This window comes from Nelusetta ayraudi, unplaced genomic scaffold, assembly GCF_046127955.1.
Source record: "Nelusetta ayraudi isolate G7.1 ecotype Tasmania unplaced genomic scaffold, CSIRO-AGI_Nayr_v1 ptg000101l, whole genome shotgun sequence".
Classification (NCBI taxonomy): Eukaryota; Metazoa; Chordata; class Actinopteri; order Tetraodontiformes; family Monacanthidae; genus Nelusetta; species Nelusetta ayraudi.
Window position 1 is genome coordinate 27,501 of NW_027466151.1, and position 19,821 is coordinate 47,321.

General features: G+C 49.7%; 1 long non-coding RNA gene across 3 annotated transcripts in view; it reads left to right on the forward strand.

Moving 5' to 3' along the window:
• Window positions 1–17,216, forward strand: part of LOC142903035 (uncharacterized) — a 29,221-nt gene extending 12,005 nt beyond the window's left edge. For 2 of the 3 annotated variants that reach the window (XR_012929174.1, XR_012929175.1), the window contains 5 exons: window positions 8,550–8,654; window positions 10,238–10,305; window positions 16,230–16,394; window positions 16,960–17,020; window positions 17,128–17,216. This is a non-coding gene — a long non-coding RNA (uncharacterized LOC142903035). Of the gene's footprint in view, window positions 1–3,687; window positions 3,824–3,895; window positions 3,997–8,549; window positions 8,655–10,237; window positions 10,306–16,229; window positions 16,395–16,959; window positions 17,021–17,127 lie in introns of those variants that run through there. The other variant, XR_012929173.1, reaches the window with a different exon arrangement.
• Window positions 17,217–19,821: the final 2,605 nt, after the last annotated feature.

The following is a 19,821-nucleotide window of genomic DNA, read 5'->3' on the forward strand; positions in this document are numbered from 1 at the left end:
ATGCGCCCCACTCATGGCCACATATTTACTCTCTCGTTTTTTGCCATCAGCATACGAAGCACCCTCCACCAGCAACCATCATGCACGTCTCTCTCTCTCTCTCTCTCTCTCTCTCTCTCTCTCTCTCTCTCTCTCCTCCAAATTCCCTTAGCAGACATTGAGGAGGAGAAGTGAGAACCTGATGGGGGGAAACGTTGAAATCTTGGCTGCTCTCGCTATCGTGAGAGGCCGGGATCAAAAATGTAAAGAGAGCAGAGGGGTAGGGGGTGGGAGTGGGGGGTTGGGTGTCTCTCCTCCTCATCATCCTCCTCCTCCTGCTCCTGCTCCTCCTCCTCCTCCGCTGCTGCTGCTGCTCCACACTCCCTGTAAATCACCTGTAATGGGCTGCTGGCGGCGGCGGCGGCGGCAGACTCTGTATCACTGTATCAATCATTCACTGTGTTTTCCTCTGCTGCAGCCCTCCACAGCATCACTTTGCTGCTTTAATGAGCCATTACAATTCCTATCAGACCATCTCTCTGTCATTTGCGCGTGCGTGCGTGCGTGCGTGCGTGCGTGCGTGCGTGCGTGCGTGCGTGCGTGCGTGCGTGCGTGCGTGCGACTGTGCTTCTCTTCTCGCCTGTTGTGGACTTTTCTTACGCTGGCGCTGATGTCAGATTGTCTCTGCAGAGTTTTTTATTTCTTTTTTTTTTCCTGGAGATGGCGGTGATGTCTCCTGTCGATCTCCCGCTCTCTCTCTCTCTCTCTCTCTCTCTCTCTCGCTCTCTCTCGCCGTGTGGTCAGTGGGCACGTCGGCTATAATTGCATGGCGCTGCCATCCCACTCGCTCGCTACAAGCCATCTGTCTCTTTAATATCCAGCTAAGCACTCTTGACCTTGAAGCGCCCGTGACGGCGGCCACGCCGACCCGCCCGCCCGCCTGCGGCCGACTTCTCCCGGGGAATGATAGAGAGACAGGAGGAGGAGGAGGAGGGAGGGAGGGAGGGAAGGAAGGAAGGAGCAGAAAAACAAGGTGCGAGAAATGTTGTCACGGAGACAAAAGGTGAGCAAGAGAAGATGATGGATGGACGGCGGCGGCGGAGGAGTGGAGCGAGGCGGCTCGGACAAAGGAGATGCCTTCAAGGTCGTCGCTTGAATCGGTCCAATCTGGAGCTGACTTGATGTGAACGAAGGTCGCCGGCGCCCTCTCGCTCCTCCCTGGAAAAGCAGGAAAGCCTTTCCGAAGGAGGAAAGCGTGTGGTGATTATCCGGGGAGTCGTGTGCAGGCTGCCCGCCGGCGTTCCCTCACCGCACCTTCAGACGCCTTCCTTCCTGCAGCGGCGCCTGTGGGCCGTCGTCATGAATGTGAGAGAACTCACTAGCGCTGAGCGAGCGCCTCCAAGCTACGGCAATTAGCTCCAACCTTATTTGACTAGCTGTTTGAACAGGCTGAGCGATGTTTCTGCTGCTTTCTGGGAAAGTGGCTGCTGACGGCCGAGTCAACGCCACGTCCCAGGATCAGAGAAAAGCCACCGCGCCTCTGTTTGAATACCGCGTAGTCATCTCGTGCGCTGCAACGCACACTGCGGCATCCTCAGGGATTGATTATCTGCCGCTGGAACAGGGCGGAGCTAAAACCTGGGCGTGGCAGTGATTAGTAGCTGCTACGGAGGCAGTAGGGCCCCTGGTGACATCACAAAAGGCCGTTCCTCTTCCTGGTCCCCGGCCTCGCCTGCTAGCGGCTTGATTTCTTACCACAGCGAGGCTTCATGGCAGGCAGGCGGCTGTGTGGGCGGGCCAGCGCTCTGCGGTAGGCCGACCTTTGACCTGGGACAGATGTCCGCGAGCCGAGCGCGCGACGCTCCCGGGCCGCGCAATGTGTTAGAAGATGAGAAAAGAGTTTAAAAAAACTCTGCTAACTGCAGCCTTTGAGTGGCTGGAGGCCTGAGGAGCAACATTAGCTTTACCTCATTAGGCTAATTCCAGAGTCCTGAGGGCGCTCCATTACAAAGTCTGCCTTCATACTGGCCAATTTAGAGGACAAGCAACCCTGAGATGGCAGGAGGGAGAGGATGGGGGGGAGGGGGGGGGGGCGGGAGGCCAGGAAACCTCCCGCGCTGCTGGTCCAAACAGGCTCTCTGGGTGTGTCTCCGCCCCGCGCCTGCTTATCAGGCGGCTGTCGTGCCGAAGGGATGAGGCTAATTCCTGGGCCGAGCTGCCGGTGCAGGTGCAGGTGTAGTCGGCCGAGATGACTTATTAAGAAAATGTTAAGTCCCCGCAGCACGGTTATCTTTATTGAGAAACAAAGGATTAGCGGGATGATTGATGGGCCTGGTCTCCTCGGGATTGGCCTGCAGAGCGCCGCTAATTGCTCTCTGGCGCCCCCCCCCCCCCCCCCACCCCTCCTCCTCCTCCTCCTCCGCCTCGTCCTCTATTTATCTCGCTCACGCCGTCTCACTCCATCCACGTCCACGCCCGCCTCTGGCCAACGCACTGCACTCTTTTTTCCCCCCAGAGTCTCTCTGTTCTTTTATCACCTGCAGTGCAGGAGGGGAGCAGGTGTCAGTGACAGGCAGGAGGGAGGCTGCAGGCTCCTGGGCAACACCAGGAACAGAGACTCCACTCTCCTCAAAGTTACAGCCAGCAGAACTTCATTTTGCATTCAGGCTCAAGTGGTTTGTTGAGCGCATGCCAGGCCCGAGCAAGAAGGACAGGAGGGGCGGGGGGGGGGGGGGGGGGGGGGGGGGGGCTAACCTCCGCATGGCCACGGTAACGCAGCGTGTAATGGACTACTGTACAACTGGAAATAATGTGCTGAGTCATTTAGGGAAGCTATTAAGCCGCCTGGGTGACTTTGAAATCCACTAAGCCCGTTCGCCCCTCTGCATTTATTCAGGAGCAGGGCGGCTTCATCCTGCTCCTCCTCCTCCTCCTCCTCCTCCTCCTCCTCAGCCTCCTCCTCCTCCTCCCTCCTCAGCCTCCTCCTCCTCACCCTCCTCCTCCTCTTTGACATCTTTCTGGTGAAATGCTGAGAAGAAACTTAATTACCAAAATAACTCTGAGAGCAAGAGGGAGCTTATCATCAGGAGGCACGGGGGGGTGGGGGGGTGGGGGGTGACAACAACAGTATGGATTCTGCAGGGCCCAGACGTGTGAAATACAGCACGGCAGCGGCCGTGTTTGCCTGCACTTAATTGAGCGTGTGTTGTATTAGCCTTGAAAAGCGCCGCGGCGACTCGCTTTTCAATTAATCTTCTGAGGGCAGCGACGCACAAATTAAAAGGGGGTGGGGGGGGCAGTAACACAATGTTGCTGTCGCACATTGTTTCTTCAGCAGCGACGCAACAACTCCTTTTTTTCCGCTCCCTCCCTCCCTCCTTTCCTCCTTCCTTTCTCCCCCACCACCCCCCTCTGTTTTATTATTGTTGTTTATTTATTTGTTTTAATTTGACGGGCTAATGGGTTCGGCAGCTGCTCAGATGGCTGCAGGCTCTGGAGACGGAGGAGACAAGGAGACAAGAAGAGATTCACAGGCCACCCAGAAGCTCTCAGGAACACAGTAGACCTCCACACCTCCACACCTCCACACCTCCACCCGTCCATGGGGGGAGGGGGGGGGTTCATTACTCAATGGACGCATTCTGTGTGTGTGTGTGTGTGTGTGTGTGTGTGTGTGTGTGTGTGTGTGTGTAGCTTTGGAGGAGCATCAAGGTGCAGCAGTGATCCTGATCCCACTTCTCTCCATCGTGACATCACTTCCTAGTCCTCCCAGTAGAGTCGCCTTGAGGCCACAGCTGGTGTGTGTCTGTGTGTGCGTTTGCCTCTGGAGCTCCTCCTGCAGCAGGTAACCACACCCACGGCGGCTCGGCATTGGCTAACTTCCGTCACGTAGACTGAAATGAAGCCTCTTTCCCAGGTGGAAGTGGATCAATACTGGTTTCTTTGACTGGGCCACGTGCAGCACCGCTGAGGTTCAGCCAGCTCAGCCATTCACACCTCCCACTGGGAAGAGACAGCGTGAGTGCACGAATGTGTTGGTGCCACGTGGAGTTAATAACAATAATATGATAATAATAACAGTTTGACTTTCAAACAGGATAGAATGGAATATCTCTCCTGTCATTATACCAGGGACAATGGAAGGTCTGTGCAGTCCTCCTCCTCCTCCTCCTCCTCCGCAGTGCAATGAGCAATAAATAGTCAAATAGATCACACAGATAAAAACAATATTTAAAACCACATGAAAACAGACATTAAAACATGCATTTGGGTGCCCGATGTCCAGCAGTGTTTCGTGTAACAATGGCAACAGTTTTCTAGCCTGTTTGCACTTTAGTTTGATGACTGTGATGTGGCGTCGGAAGCCTTTCAAACACATTGTGTCCAGGAAGCGACGAGTCCAGAAAATGTCTGTCGTGTCTCTGTTGAGACCAAAGTTCTGCTTTAGAGGGAAAAAAAAAAAAACAGACAATAGAGAATCAAACACAGCGAGCGAAGACGCTGCTGGAGACGGAGCTGCACCGTGGAGTAAAGAGTCGCAACCAGAAGACCTGCCTGAACCTGCTGTATAAATGATGTGCGACCCCCAGGCGAGGCTGCAGGGGATGTTTGGTTGCACCTGTTAAAATGGCAACCCCCCCCCCCCGTTTGACTCCTCCTCAGGAACACGGCGCTAAGTGCCGCGCTTTTGTTCGCCGCTTGTTTTTGCCGCTGAAACGCTCCCGGCAGATGTGACGCGAGCCGGCGGCGGCGGCGGCGGCGGCGGCGGCAGCTCACCAAAGAGACTGACAGGGGCCACAGAATGCAAATGCCCCCGGACCGCCGCTTCCTGCGTCGCCGTGATTGTTGTTCAATAATGGATGCGGCTCTTTACATCCCCCGCCTGGCGTTTTTGGAGCGAGTTCAGACAGGAACAGGCCCCTGTCAAAAGTTAGCGAGCGCTTCAGAGGAAGAATATTCACAAAGGCTGCCATGCAGAGGCGACGGCGAACAAAACAGAGGAAAAGAATAGAGTGAAAAGTGGGGGGAAGGAGGGGAGGCGGGGGGGGGGGGAGTCAGAAATCAGGAGTAATTGAACGCAAAAGTGCACGGGGGAGAAGCCTCATTGAAACAAAAGGGCGAAGGTGCAGCTGTGCACACTCCTCAGCAAATTGATCGCCTGGGGAATCTGGCGAGAACTGCAAAAATCCCCCAAAAACGGCGCTGGTTATGAATTTTTCCGGCAGAGGAAGAGGCCAGCGAGGGAGGCGGAGTCAAAGAAAAGAGCCGAGACACGTCCGGGATATAAATCAGCCAGGAAGTGAATCACGGAGCCGCTTTTGTTTCACTCCGTCAGCCCTTCCAGTCGGTCCGTACGTCCCTGTGATGATTCCAGCCATTAACTCTCACGGCTAATTTGACGCCTCGTCTCAGGAAAAGAAGAACAAAGGGAACAAAATATCGTTGGGTGATATATTCAAATTTTTTTCACTTTTTTTTGTTGTACCCTGCAGGAGAGCCACGCAATGACTGATGGCATCTTCCAAAAAAAAAATTGTTAAATCCCAGCATGAATTTCTTATCAGCTGTTAAATCTCTCTGATGATGAATCTGCTGCCCTGGCGCTGTAATGAATGGCGCCAGCCTCCAGGGGTCCTTTCAGTAATTAGTCAAGCCACACCGTGTCTCCAAAGGGCAAAATAAAGAGAAGTCGCCGGGCTAGGAGTGCGCGTGTGTGTGTGTGTGTTTCTCCCCTGGTTCCTCTGTTCTGAGGGGTGGGGGGGCGTAGGGGGGGTTGAGAGGGCAGCAGGTCACCTGTCCAACTTGTCAACAAGCACCTGGCGGCGGTGGCGGTGGGGGGGGCGGGGCTTGATGTCTGGCCTCCCGTCCATTAGTGCGCTGACTGACGGCGGCTCGGCTCGGCTCGGCTCCAGTCCAGTCCAGTCCCGTCTTCACCTCCGCACATGGGTTTTTTTTTACCGTCTCATGTGACATTTATTTTTAGCTTTTTCCAGATTCCTCGACAGTTTTGATGAAAAATTGGTCTTTTTAATTTTCATGACTTCATTCCGCGGCTCATTACTGAGGCCAAATTCTGCACGGTCGAAGCCGCGTGTTCATCTGCAAGTTCTACTTTCAGGCGCCAAAGTTGTTTTTTAATATTATTGTGATTATCATTATTATTTTTAGCACACGAAGGAGGTCCATGGTTTGACCTCCAGGTTCTCCTTGGTGGATCTTCTCCTCTGTCCGGCCCACCGGCACAAAAGCACCCGACAAGTCGATTCATGTCTAGCTTGTGCCCCCAGTCTCGCTGCTGTCAAAGCCGTGGCTCTGGGTCCCGAGCGCCGCCCAGAAATCAACACACCTCGCGTGAGTTCGATAAATTCTTAAAAGAAAAAAGAAGTGGTGATATGTTTTTGCTTTGGAGGAATGAGAAGCTCAAACACTTGAAAGAATGGAGCGGCGGAGGAGCCTGATTCACTGGCTGAGTGCTCTCCATTGAAGAAAAGTCTTTTGCTTCTTAGCTCTCAGGTCCACTTTACATCTTTTCTTGTGGGTTTTTGGAGAGTGCGCCAAAGAGCAGGTGTTCTGCACAAGTGTGGCCCAAAATGCGGTGGAGCCGACGGAGAGACTGATTCTCAGAGTGGCGCCGTCAGCATCAAGTGCACAATCTCCTCCTCCTTTCAGCCCGTCGCTGCAGGGATCGCCGCGGCCAATCGTCTGCCTCCATCTAACCCTGTCCTTGGCCACACCCGCACCCCCGCAACTCCATGTCTGCTGGATTTGCATCTGTAATCAGCGGTTCAGAGTGGATCTGCAGTCACATTCCTGAAAAGCAAACCCGAAGGAAGCTCCGTCACATTAGGAGGAGAAGTTTCCATCATTAGACTCCTCCTGGCTTTGGCATTGGAACCGCTTCAGTGGTGACATGTGACTCACGTTTTGTGGCTTGGTAGAGTCGACTGGTAGAGAAGGTAAATCTCACCGTCTGGTGTAATTAGCAGAACCGGCGCCCCCTGGTTCACTGGTGGAGTTGAAAAGTTGAGATGATAAATTGCAGAGCAGCTCGGCGCTTAAAGGGACGGAAAACATTTCCAACAATTCATCCTTCCGTCTTGTTATATTTTCAAAAACTCAAAAGTCTGCAACTCTTTCTTTTTCTGTCGGTGTTGTGGAGAAGAAAAAAATAAAATCCTTGAAATGGCCCAGCGCATTTTCTTTTTGAGCCACACCGGATGGAAATGACCTTGTCGGACAAAGAGGGACGAGACAATACAAATCCCCGGAAGAAAAATATATATCTTTCAATCTTCAGGTTGTATCAGGGGTTGAGGACGGCAGCAGGTCAGCTCCCGTCCTCCACTCTCAAGGTCGGGATAACAAAACAGCACTTTACTGCAGCGCAACCTGCAGGAGGGAGGAAGAAAGGGTTTCACTCGTCCTTCCTTCCTTCCTTCCCTCCTTCCTTCCTTCCCTCCTTCCTTCCCACCTCGGTTTTATTTGACGAGGCAATAAAAAAAATAACTTTTACCAGCAGCAGCAGCAGCAGCAGCCCCACCGGACAAAGACTTTGGGCTGGATTAGTGGAGGGCGGCCCCCCCCCACCCCCACCCTCCAACCCCGCCACTCGACCCACCCCTCCCCCCACCCCCCCAGAACGTCCCCAATTAAAGGGAAGCGGCGGCCATGGGGCGGCAGTGGGCTGGAGAGCCGGTTTGCGGCTAAACGCTGTAATAATGCGGCGGCTGCAGGATTGCAAAGGCCTGTCAGACTCTGATTTCATACACTGCAAAGTTTGATGAATAGAGTCTAGAGAGAATCAACTCTCGAGCGCCGCGCTATTACTGAGAGCTTTGTCGGGGATTAGAGGCAAGACAGACGCTTTCATATATATATATATATATATATTTTTTTTTTTTTTCTTCTTCTTCTTCTTCCTCTTCTTCTTCTTCTTCCCCTCGGTAAGTCAATGTCTGAATAATTTACTCGGCGGGTGTCTGCGAGCTCTCCCTGTAAGCCCCGCTAATGTTTTATTTGTATGTTTTCTGTCAAAAGTAATCCAGCCTCCGGAGCAGCGAAGACGCTTGCTAGACATCCTCCTCCTCCTCCTCCTCCTCCTCCTCCTCCTCCTCCTCCTGCCGCCAGCACTGCGTGACGCCTCGGACGCGGCGGCTACAACGTGGCACCTGTTTGATGTGTCCTTTGTTGGCGGCCATAATTAGCTCGCCGCTGGACCCGCTGCCGCTGCCGCTGCCGCCGCCGCCGCTCTCCGGTTTTGCCGTGATTAGCCCAGGAAACAATCTTCTCCTCCTTTATCTGGCCGCTATCTCGCTCCTCATTTTCTCTCCAGCCGCTGCCGAAACAAAAACGTGTTTGTTCCAACTGGGATCCTATTAGAGGGAAGAAGTTCATAGCCGCTCATCGCTGTGGGGATTTTTTTTTTTATTCATTTCTTTTTTTTTGGAGCGCCTTTGCGACTTTGGTCGATGAGGGTGGGGGGGGTACAAGGAACCGGACAGACGGTGAGGAGATGTTTGTTATTGTCGTGTCATGAGAGATTTTTGTTTTTTGTTTTTTTTTTCCAACAGGAAGTAGTTCCAGATGGGCGGGTCGCTGATCTCCCCTGGGGAGGGGGTGGGGGAGGGGGGGGGGGGGGGGGGCGGAGGAGCCGCCTTGTGTTCTCAACATTGCAGGTGTGTTGTTTTTTTTCTCACCGCCTGGGGGTTTGGGTTCTTTTTGATTGCCAGATGTCTTCTAACATCTTCCTCTTTTGGTAAAAGTCGCTGCTTTGCTTTCAAGGAAACACACGTCTCTCCCGGCGCCATGCAGAAATGATGTCACACACACACACACACACACACACACACACACACAAAGAAGGTCCTGAGACTGAAGCCAGCGGCCCTCCGAGTTATCATGAGAGAGAATTAATTATCCGTTAAATTAACATATTTCACTGCCAGGAAGAGGGCCGCATTCCATTTGAAGTCCTCGGCTGGAAGTTCTAAACTGGTGGACAGCAATTACTTAACCTCCTCATGCTGCGCCAGCGAGGATGGGAAATAAACACACACACACACACACACCATGCGCAGCCAGTGAAAAGCCGTGACACTTTTATTTATATTTAGGCTCCGACTCCTCTCTCTCCTTGCTCTCTCTCCTTGCTCTCTCTTTCCTTGCTCTCTTTCCTTGCTCCCTCTCTCCTTGCTCTCTCTTTCCTTGCTCTCTCTCTCCTTGCTCTATCTTTCCTTGCTCTCTCTCTCCTTGCTCTCGCTTCCTGGTAGAGAAGGTGTTGGATGGAGCTCTTCGCCCGCCACCAGAATTATTTCTGCCTTGCTGGCATTGCTCCCTCCGCTTAAAACCTGCAATGCCAATCAGAATGCTTTCTGTGGCCGTGCTACTGGGCTCTCTCTCTCTCTCTCTCTCTCTCTCTCTCACACACACACACACACACACACACACACACACTGCACTGGTGCAAATCCACTGCACGCTGCAACGCTTTATCTCCTTCACACGGCCACCGCTGCTGTGCATAATATGGACACCCGCTCTCACACACACACCACACGTACACATGATGGACCCACACATGCACACAAACAAGGGGAGGAAAGAGAGAGAGAGCGAGAGTGAGAGAGAGAGAGAGAGAGAGAGAGAGAGAGTGAGAGAGAGAGAGAGAGAGAGAGAGAGAGAGAGACCCAAACAGCAGAAGCGTATTAATCCCCTGAGAAGGTCTCTAAAAGGGTTTCTCAAAGCTGATTCCCAGCACACACACACACACACACACACACACACACACACACACACACACACACACACACACACGCACAGGCTTTCCAGGTCACCAGTATTTGTGGCGGTGGCGAAGCATTCAAGCTTCACGCCTGCACCTTTCCACTCTGCTACTTCCCTCTCTCTCTCTCTCCCTCTCTCACTCACACACACACACACACATACACACACACACACACACACACCTATGATACCTCCTTTTATATTTAACATAAAAGAAGAAGGAACTCATTTATTTATTTATCCTCTGTCTTTATGCACGGACCTCTGCTGAGGCTGTGCTCACACCACTCGGCACAATTCAATCCTGTTGGTTGGTGGCGATGCTGCTCTGTGTGTGTGTGTGTGAGGTGTGTGTGTGTGTGTGTGTGTGTGTGTGTGTGTGTGTGTGGGGGGGGCGGGGGGGGGTTGAAAGGCCACTTGGTGCTGACGTGCAATTAGAGGGCTGGATTTGCTAAATGTTTTGTATGTTTTGCAGGAGTGTTTCTCCAGCGCCTGTGGAGCCTCAACTGTGCTGTGAGAACATCTGGAGAGTGCAGAGCCAAGGTGAGAACACGGCTGTTGGAATCAATAGTCGTTGGGGGACGACGGTAGGTCCAGGTCTTTGCTTGTGATGGGTAAACACTGTTGAAGTGTGAAGGGTTGAACAACAGGGCAGCGGTCCGGTAAATTATTATTTTTTGACTTGCAGCGACGGCGCCGCTGTCTGGGTTTTGTTGTCTTGTGTGGAACTCTCATGTCACACACAAGCACACACACGCTAGTCAAAGCCCCCCTCTCTCTCTTGCCCCCCCCCCCCCCCCCCCCACTAAACTCCCCGCCGACGCCGCCGCCGAGGTGTTTTTGCATTTGAATCACAGCGTTATTTAACATAAATCGAAGCAACTTTAATCAACGGAGAAACAAGCGCCCACCGCAGCTCCCCATTGTAATTAGGCGGCGGCGGCTCTTTAGCTTATCTGTTTTCATAAGACCTCCAGGCTCAGTAATGGGATAATTAAAATCGATACAGTGGCGTCGCCTGGTGCCACTTCCTGCTCTCAGGTGCCACCAGACGGGGAGGCTGGACTCCTCCTGCTGTCGCAGACGCATTTCTAGGCCTTTTTTTTTTTTTTGCTTTCCATAAAAGGGAAGTTAAAAAAGAAAACGTCCTTTCCATCGACTATTTTCCAAACTTCCAAGACCAAAGTCGTCCTGAGCGTGTGAAGGATCCTGCTGCATGATATTGAGTCGTTTGTCAGCCGGGACGTGGAGCCGCTCGCTCGGTAATGGGCGTCTCTGACAGTGTTACGACTTCATTTCCTCCACCTGTGATCCATGACAGCCACGCTTTCCTCTCCTGCCCTGCTTTTTATGCTCAAACTCATCACACGGGATTTTTTTTTCTTCTTCCCTTCCCTTTTCCTTTCCTTTCCTTTTCTTTTCTTTTCTTTTTTAACGCCATCAATTCACGTCCCTCCACATCTCTATTACCTGCTCTCCTCCGAGTGTGCGGCGCTCTGATTCATGGAGGAGGAGCAGGCGGCAGCTCGCCGTGCCGTGCCGTGCCGTGCCGTGCTGTGCTGTGCTGTCACGGCGCTCTGACAGCCACGGCAAACGCCAGCAGTAGGGCTGCAGCTCCTGACGTGATGAGGCGCTCCGGCTCGGGGTCGCCTGCCAGGCGACAACTGCGACGTTTTTCTCGACCTAGATTACGATTGGAACAAGGAGGCTGGAAATAGCCACGAGGCATGCACTTAAATAAGGTGTGTGTCTGTGTGTGTGTGTGTGTGTGTGTGTGTGTGTGTGTGTGTGTGTGTGTGTGTGTGTGTCACTTGTCTTCATGTTTTCCTGTTCCTTTAATTAAACACTAAATTAAAAAGCAACAGCAAAGTTTTGAAACTGAACAAGCAAATACAAATTGGCATACTCACAGACACACACACACACACACACACACACACACAGACACACACACACACACACATAGGTTTTGATGTGATTGTTGGAAGCGAGCCTTGTGTTTGCATGGCTTGTGTGACTGATTCCAGTCAATCGCCCTCCTGATCTCCTCCACCCTTCGGCTTCATTGATCTGTTTTTTGTTTTCCCCGTCTGTTTTTCATTTAAGTTGAAAATAATAGTTGCTGTGTTGCATCACGGCCCCCTGACCGCGGCTGCTGCTCTCGTTTCTGCGCCGCCGAGACGATTCGATTCACGGCAGCGTCCTCATTAATCGTGGCGAGGAAACGAGGATGCTGCCATTAAGGTCATTTGACCAGGGACATTTTCCCCAAATATTTTTCAATTGATTGATTGATTGAACGATACATGGAACAGGTGTTGAAGAGTAAATATTCTCAGAAGACAATATTAAGAGGAAATCCTGCAGAAGCATACATTAAGAGCAACTTACTAACTGGCTGATAATGGGCTGTTAAAAAGTGTCTAAATCCAGTTCAAATGATTGAAAATAGTGATTTGTTCATTCTTTTATTGGCCTCACAACCTGCATCCCCTGAAAACAAAGAGCGGCTGTGAAATTGGAAAGAGCGTCCAGATGAGGTCACGGCAACAGATCCGCTTCCTGCAAACCCTCACGTGCTCGTCGTCATCAGCAGAGATTGTCAAGACCGAGACAAGATCACGCTCCTCTTCCTCGTCCTCTTCCTCTTCCTCCGAGGAGAGGGGAGGAGGAGGAAGAGTTCAATGAGGAGGAAAGAGGCGGAGTCAAGTGGGTGTGTGCACTGATCCAAGTCATGCAGAGGCACAGGGTCGTGACTGAGAGCAGGTCTTTGTGGCCCTTCTGCACATTCAACAGAAAAACAGCCAGAAATCCAGAGTTCACGTCCGCTGAGGGAAGCAAACTGAGTCGTTTTTGGGTCGTAACCAAACACGGTCGACCTTTTCCACACATCAGCCACATGGTGTCACGGTCCCGTGTGTTGTGTTTGTCCCGTCAGTGCATTGTGAGGTCAGAGAAGCGGCTCCTGGTCTCCCCACTATCAACAAATCAGCCTCCCACAACTTCCACCTCATCGCCGTATTTCTAGTCTTAAACATCTCTACAGCCTCTCTCTCTGTTCTCTCAGTCTGTGTTCAGAGTCTGCCAGGGAGCCAAAGGTTTTGTCTCCTTGATGAAAACTCTGTGTTTTCAACCGCAGGACTGAAAGGTGGCGTTTTTTCTATTTATTTTCTCTTCTTTCTCCCCCCCCCCCATCTCCTCGACAAACAAACAAACAAACAAACTGCTGCGTAATTCCCAGGATCTCGGCCTCTGTATGAACACAGAATAATCCCTCTCAAATAGAGAGTGGTCGGGGAAGACGCCCCCTCAATAAACGCTGAGCCCTCTGCAGCGTCTCTGCCCTGATGTCACCGCCGTGTCTAATGTCTCCGGGGGAAGAGACAAAATGTGTTGTTATGGACACGGATGTGGGCCATTGGAGGCAAAACCCATTAAGTTGCTGCGCACACACACACACACACTCACACCCACACACGTGTTTGTGGACAGTGCAGCCTATTGAGCCTGGGGCCGTCTGGTCCATTAGGGCGTGGTGGGGCTCCTGTGCAAACACAACAATGCTAACAGCGAAGCAGCATGTAGCCTTGGGGGAGGAGTGGGGGGGGGTGACCTTCCATGAAAGTGACGCTTGTGATCTTTCTGCTTTTATTGCCATTGATGAGCCTCATCAATTGTTGAGCTGTTTCTCTCACTTTGTTGAACGTTAAAACAAAAACAAAAAACACATCATTCAGCAGATTTGCAGAATGACGTGTTTCATTATCAAACGGCTGTGATTTTTTTTCTTGCTCATGGCTCTTTTAAAAGATGAGTCAAATAAAATAGGTTAAGAAAATAACACCGTTTTGACGGCAGTTTGCGCTCCAGAGGACTCTTTGATTGGCTCCCAGTCGGATGTTTGGAGTATTTATATTGCTAATCTGCCGCTCCACTGTAATCACTGTGTGAGTGGGGAAATTAATTTCAGTTAAGGGCCCAATTTCCCCGGACAAGTTAATCAGACTACAAAAGACACGTCACCCCCCGCTGTGGCCTTCCGCCATTTGACGCAGCTGCTAATGATCACCTCGCCGCGGCGCTTCTTCTCTAACGACAGCCCTCATCCAAACCGGGATGAATCCATAAAATGAAATAATCAAGGGGAGACGGAGAGAGGCAGAACAGGTTGTCGGGAAGATGGATGCTTCTGTCAATGTTTACCGTGGCCTCTGATGTGCCATCAAATGCGCTGGCAGATGCTGGAGCAGCCTGCCGAGCGCCGGCGCAGTGGAAGCTGCGGCGGGCTGCTTGCGAGGGCGCACGGCCATAAAGAGACACAAGTCGGCAACGACTCACACTGGAAGGACACAAATCAGCCGCGAGGGTCTTCCTGTTTCAGCAAATAACTCCTCTTAACTCTGCACGCTGGCCTTTTTCCTTCTATTCCTTTTTTTACTTTGCACAGCGTGCACACAATATCACAACAGAGACATTACATACGGGCGAACAGAGTCAGGAATTGTTGTTATTGTCGCTGGTGTGCAACTACAGCAACTATGGGATGTTTTTGTGCCTGGCTGCTGTCAAGTGGAATGCTGGGGTACGCAAACCTCAAATTATCCACACTGCTCCTGCATCGATCGTCCCCAAATCATTTTTCGCATGTTTGTGACAATTTGCTGATGCAACAACGGGGCAACTTGTGCGAGTGATGAGGAGCGGCTCAGCTGTTGCCCCAGTATTACCTCCACATTAGCTGCTTTTGTGCAAGAGCACTCCTGCGCCAGTTTCCTCGACAAGAAGTGAACAGTAAACCTGACTGCTCCCCTATTGTGCAACTCTTCACACTTCACCAGTGTTCACTGGCAGCTGTCTGTCAGTCAGGGGGGTCATTAATTGTGCAATGTTCCCCGACAGCAATCCCAAATCAAAAATACAAATAATGAAGGTTTGAATTGAGAGGGGACCTGTGCATGGGCTGCAAAAAACAAACAACCACAAGCCTGCACAAAAGCCTCCAGGTGGCAGTTTTTTAAATCTGTACCTTGAGGTCCTTGACTTGATGTGTGGGTGCATCCAGGATTCAGAAAACTGAAGAGGAAGAGAAATGAATGGTGGAAGACGATTGTCAGAGGAAGGAATGATTGTTGCAGGGAAAACAGGATGACTAAACAGAGGAGAGAACGACTGCTCTGTGAGAAAATATATTGCGGTGTGGGCCAAACACACACACACACACACACACCACACACACACACACACACACACACACACACACACACAAACAAGAAAAGCTTGAAAGGTGAAACTTTGTAAATCTTTACCAATGTGAATGTGTGTCAAGGCAGTTGGCGTGTCAAGAACAGGAGCACAATGAGGAGGAGAGGAAGAGGGAAACAGAGCAGGAGAGGCAGGAGAGGCAGCAGAGGCGGCGGAGGATTCATTCACGGCACAAGGCTGTCGTTTTAGCGGAAAATAATGTGTAAGGACAACGGCTTTAACGCTCGGGCATAGCGGTTTGATTACCTCCGTGACTCCAACGGAAATTGCCACAATACTGACGAAAACAAGCATTGATCTTCCAATAAATATCCTCCCTGCGCCCGGTTTGGAAGGCAACAGATATTAATTGCAATGCTGCCTGACATAAAAACATGGTGTGTGTGTGTGTGTGTGTGTGGGTGGGCGCGGGGGGAAGGGTGGGTGTGTGGGGGGTGTTTTGAGATGCACCTGGCCAAAGCACCCAATATCCGAATGAAAATGTGAGCAGATTTCTTCCATCCATGTGGGTCAGAGACGGAGACTGACCAGAGGTTCTGTTTTGATCCCAGTGGGCTGGCCAGAACTCCCAGTAACAGACCATCACACAGCTGCCGGCGCCTCAGGCAAACCTCTCCTCCTCACCCCTGGACCTCCTATCACTTCAAAACTGGGCCACAACTTTTTTTTTTTTTTTTTAATTATTTCTTTTTTTTTTTCTCATGCAGCCACAGATCCAGCAGAGGTGGAAGGGAGGCCACCATTGGGCTTCTGGTGTTGACGAGTTTAGTAATTAATATTTTTCTAAGGCCAATCACCAGTTTGTTGCGCATAGATGATAGAACTTTTCCATTTATTTCTTAATTATAAATGAAACTTAAAAAAAAAAATACATTTCTGCTATTGTACACACAATTGAACTCAGTGTGCCTGTGAAAAGAGTGTTATTTCTTAATTATGTTGTCAGAATTTTCTTTTCTTTTTTTTAATGAAGTGACAACTTTAATCAGATTTGATAATTCAACAACGGGGCGTGTACTCTATATTTTGTGCGTTTTTTTTATTTGATTTACTGTCTTTTATCATTTTTGTAATCCGTATTTTTTGTTTTGATTCGTCATGACGAATTATAAAGAAGTCAGGAACCTTCGGTACCTGCGGTCTGGAATTATTTATTTATTTATTTATTTGTTTGTTTGTTTGTTTGTCTATCTGTCTATCGTTAGGGGCTCCCACTTCCGACCGATTTTGGTTTCTACTGAAATGTGATTGGCTTCCTCGCTCATTACGCCTACGAAGTTTCATAAGGAAACCGGAAGTTAGCCAAACAGCAACGACAGGCCGCCAACTTCAGGCCAACGGAGTTTTCCGGCCGGCCGTCCTTGCAGAAAGTCAGTGCCCAGCGCCTTACATGTCTCTTATAATTGTGTATTTTTGTTTTGGCAAACGTTTAAAAACACAACATTACTAACGGAAATTCTGTCCGTTTGTGTCGCTGTTTCTGGGCGTTATAAGTATCAGCAGAGTTAGCGCACCTGGAAGTCATTAACCTGCTAATATCTGAACAATGCTTTTTTCATTTATTTATTTATTTATTTATTTATTTATTAATTTAAGCCCCCACTATGATTTTACATAAATAAACGGGCGTCTGTACAGTCAAGTAAAATGGCATAAGATGCGATATTCTTTAATTAGTCTGACAGTGGGGACATTTCCCGCATTACAGCAGCAAAGTGGATGGCAGCACACATTATAAACATTTTCAACAAGTACGAAAGGAAATACCTGTAGGTGTGAATCGTTAAATAACAAAAGAAAAGAGAAAATATAAGCACTTTAAGATTTAAATTTAAAATACGAACATATGAACAGCAGTTTAAAGTGTGTGGTCTAACGGGGGCACTGCTTGTTGTAGATGACGTTTCTCACTGTCAGTGTTGTTGTCATCATTAGCTGTCTGGTCGAGTCAGGAGTGGAGGTGATGCGGAGGGACGAGATGAACCCTGTCATGCAGGTGAGGAGCAGGAGGAGCAGGAGGAGGTGACGGGTACAGGTGCTGTGTGCAGGACTAGCCACCAACTTCCTGCTGATGCTGTGTCTTCCAGGCAGGCAGGCAGGCAGGCAGGCAGGCAGCCTGCGAGAGGACCTTGTCTACGCTCAAGTTTGCAAAGACCAGACTGACACAGGAGCGTCTTGAGGCATTTGCGCCTCCCCCGAGGTCTTCAGACAACAGTGCAGAGACTGGTGGACCACCGATCAGACGCAGCCTTTTGATGTCAGGTAGGAAAGTTTCCTATTGGAGGAGTTTCCACATGTTTTAGGCTGGTTTGGTTTATGGGTGTTGGTTTACGTTTCGAAATGTTTGCTTTTGAGTTTGTTGATAAGCTACTTTTTTTTCATCATAACACACACACACACACACACACACACACACACACTCACACACTCTATTTGCACAAATTCTCCATCTTTGCTTTGCAAAGGGCTGCAACTGACAATTATTTTAATAATTGATCAACCAATCTATTATTATTTTTTCAATTAATTTTATTAATGATTCAGATAACAAAAAACATAACACAACATTGATTTCCAACACAAGCAACACAATCCTTGCCAACACTTGTAATAATCAATTTTATTGATTCAGTGTTGCAGCCCTAATTATTATCACTTGTGTCTTGTTTGGCAAAAAACAACAAAGTCTTTCTCACTCTCTGCCACACCAGTTTTAACCAACACTATTCAGCCAACACACACACAGGCCTTTATTCTTTTCTCAAATCCAGGTGTTTGTCAAGATGTGTATTTTGTTTTGTCTTGTTTTTTTTGCCTGAATGTTGTAACTTTGCAAATGCTTTGATGCCCTGATGCCCGGTGCCTCCTGGCTCCTTTGTGCCTCTTGTTTTTACAGTCTGCAGTTTGTACACCAACAGGGCCATGATTTATTGCTGTTCTGTTCATACGTTGTAGAGGACAGATGGGTTTACACCGGGGTTGACTTGTCGGTCAGACTTACCACTTAAATCAATCCGAGCAGAGTTCAGATCTGAGATGAAAATAAATGCAGGTATTAGGTTTCTTTTTACATGACGCCAGGAGGCCGTATTTAATTCCCTGGTAATTGCCTGAGTCTGAGAGCTTCTGGTTAATTTAACAGCCCTTTATTTAGACTGGTATTTGCCCACTGTGTGTAACCGTCTATTTATCCAAACACACCTCTTAGAAAGTAGTAATGTTTGGGAGGCAGAATAACACATTGGTAGATCAAGGTTTTTTTTTCATATTCCCTTTGCAGCAATAGAATCACAGAGCAACACGAGCTTTGTCCTTTCTGCCAAACGTCCTCAGAAGAACCAAAGGGGAATAAAAATGCATGTTGACAAGCAAAGCTTTATACATATTTGAGTTTCCTGTTTAACATTTTCCTCTAAAGCTCTTTGGCGAGTCTAAATACCAACGAGATAAGAACAAATATTGCCAAAAAAGGGCAATCGTGTCGAATCCTCCTCTCACAAGAAGAAGAGGAAGAAATAGATCTTTGCAAGGGCCGATGGTGCTCGTGGCGCTGACTGTGGGAGGTAGTGTGGAGGCAATAGCCAGAGGTCCAGAGCTGGGAGCGCAAGCATGCCGAGTCCGCTGAGGTGGGAGCCATGATTTTGTTGTCCATGTTTGGTGCAACGCAGGCAGCAGCCGGAGGTCCTGCAGCAACACAGACTTAGTGTTGCATCGCTGAAGTACAAAGCTGCTATTTAGCGCCGTGCATGCCGTTGGTGGATTGGAAGATGTGCGCGTGTGCACTTGCACAGTCAAGTAAGAGTCAGGCGTGTTCTTAGGGTTGCAAAAAGGCATATAAATTGCAAGCAAAGTTAATCCAGAGCATTTGGGCACGTGGGCGAACAGTTTGACTTTGGAGGTTCTTTCTCCCCCTTTCAGAGGACGTTCACCTCGCAGTAAACAAAGTAATTCCAGCCGTGGCTGAACGCGTTATGCAATGCTGCCATTTTTCTGCGCCGTTCTCTCCGAGTCAGAGACAAGACAGGGAGTTAAATGTGCTCTATTCATCAGCTGTGTAACGCTGATGTATGGCACCACTCTGCTGAGGAAGAATGGGGAATGAAGAAGGATGAGGGTGACAATGCCCGAAATGTTTCAGTGCATATTTAAGCAGTGCAGGTGACGCACATTAGCAGCCCTGCCGCCGCGAAAATTGCATTTGTATTCTAATTAGCTCCCCTAAAACAAGGTTTCTACACATGCAGCTTGTGTCTGCTGCAGAGTCTGCAAAGCTATTTACAACCCAGGTTGTCAGACACGGTCTGTCACGCAACCTGTAGCAGTCAAACAGACACACACACTTTTATATATATATACATATATGAAAGTGAACAACAAGCACTTGCAGTTCATGCATCTCCGTCAAACATGTCAATCTCCATGGCCAGTTCATCTAAGGGTCTCAGCCTCACCCCTGTCCTGGCAATGGCTCCGAGAGGACTCCAGTAAAATGCAGTTAGTCCAGGCCAGACTTGCATTAACATTGAAGTTCTCTAACGACGACATGCAAAACGATGGCGCAGATACTCGACAGCACCAAGTCATCAGTGAACCAAAAGGAGCCGCTGGCTTCTTGTTCTTCTGCCGCTGGCCTGAAGGAACAAAACACTTCTGTTTTCAAGTAAAACACTGGCTCATCAGCAAGCCACTGATCTGTGCTTTGATATCACATGCAAATGTGTAATAACTAAATAAATGAATAAATGAAAGAGCTCTGGCAGCGGGGACGGGCCGCAGAGCGGAGTAGGAGAAGAAGCT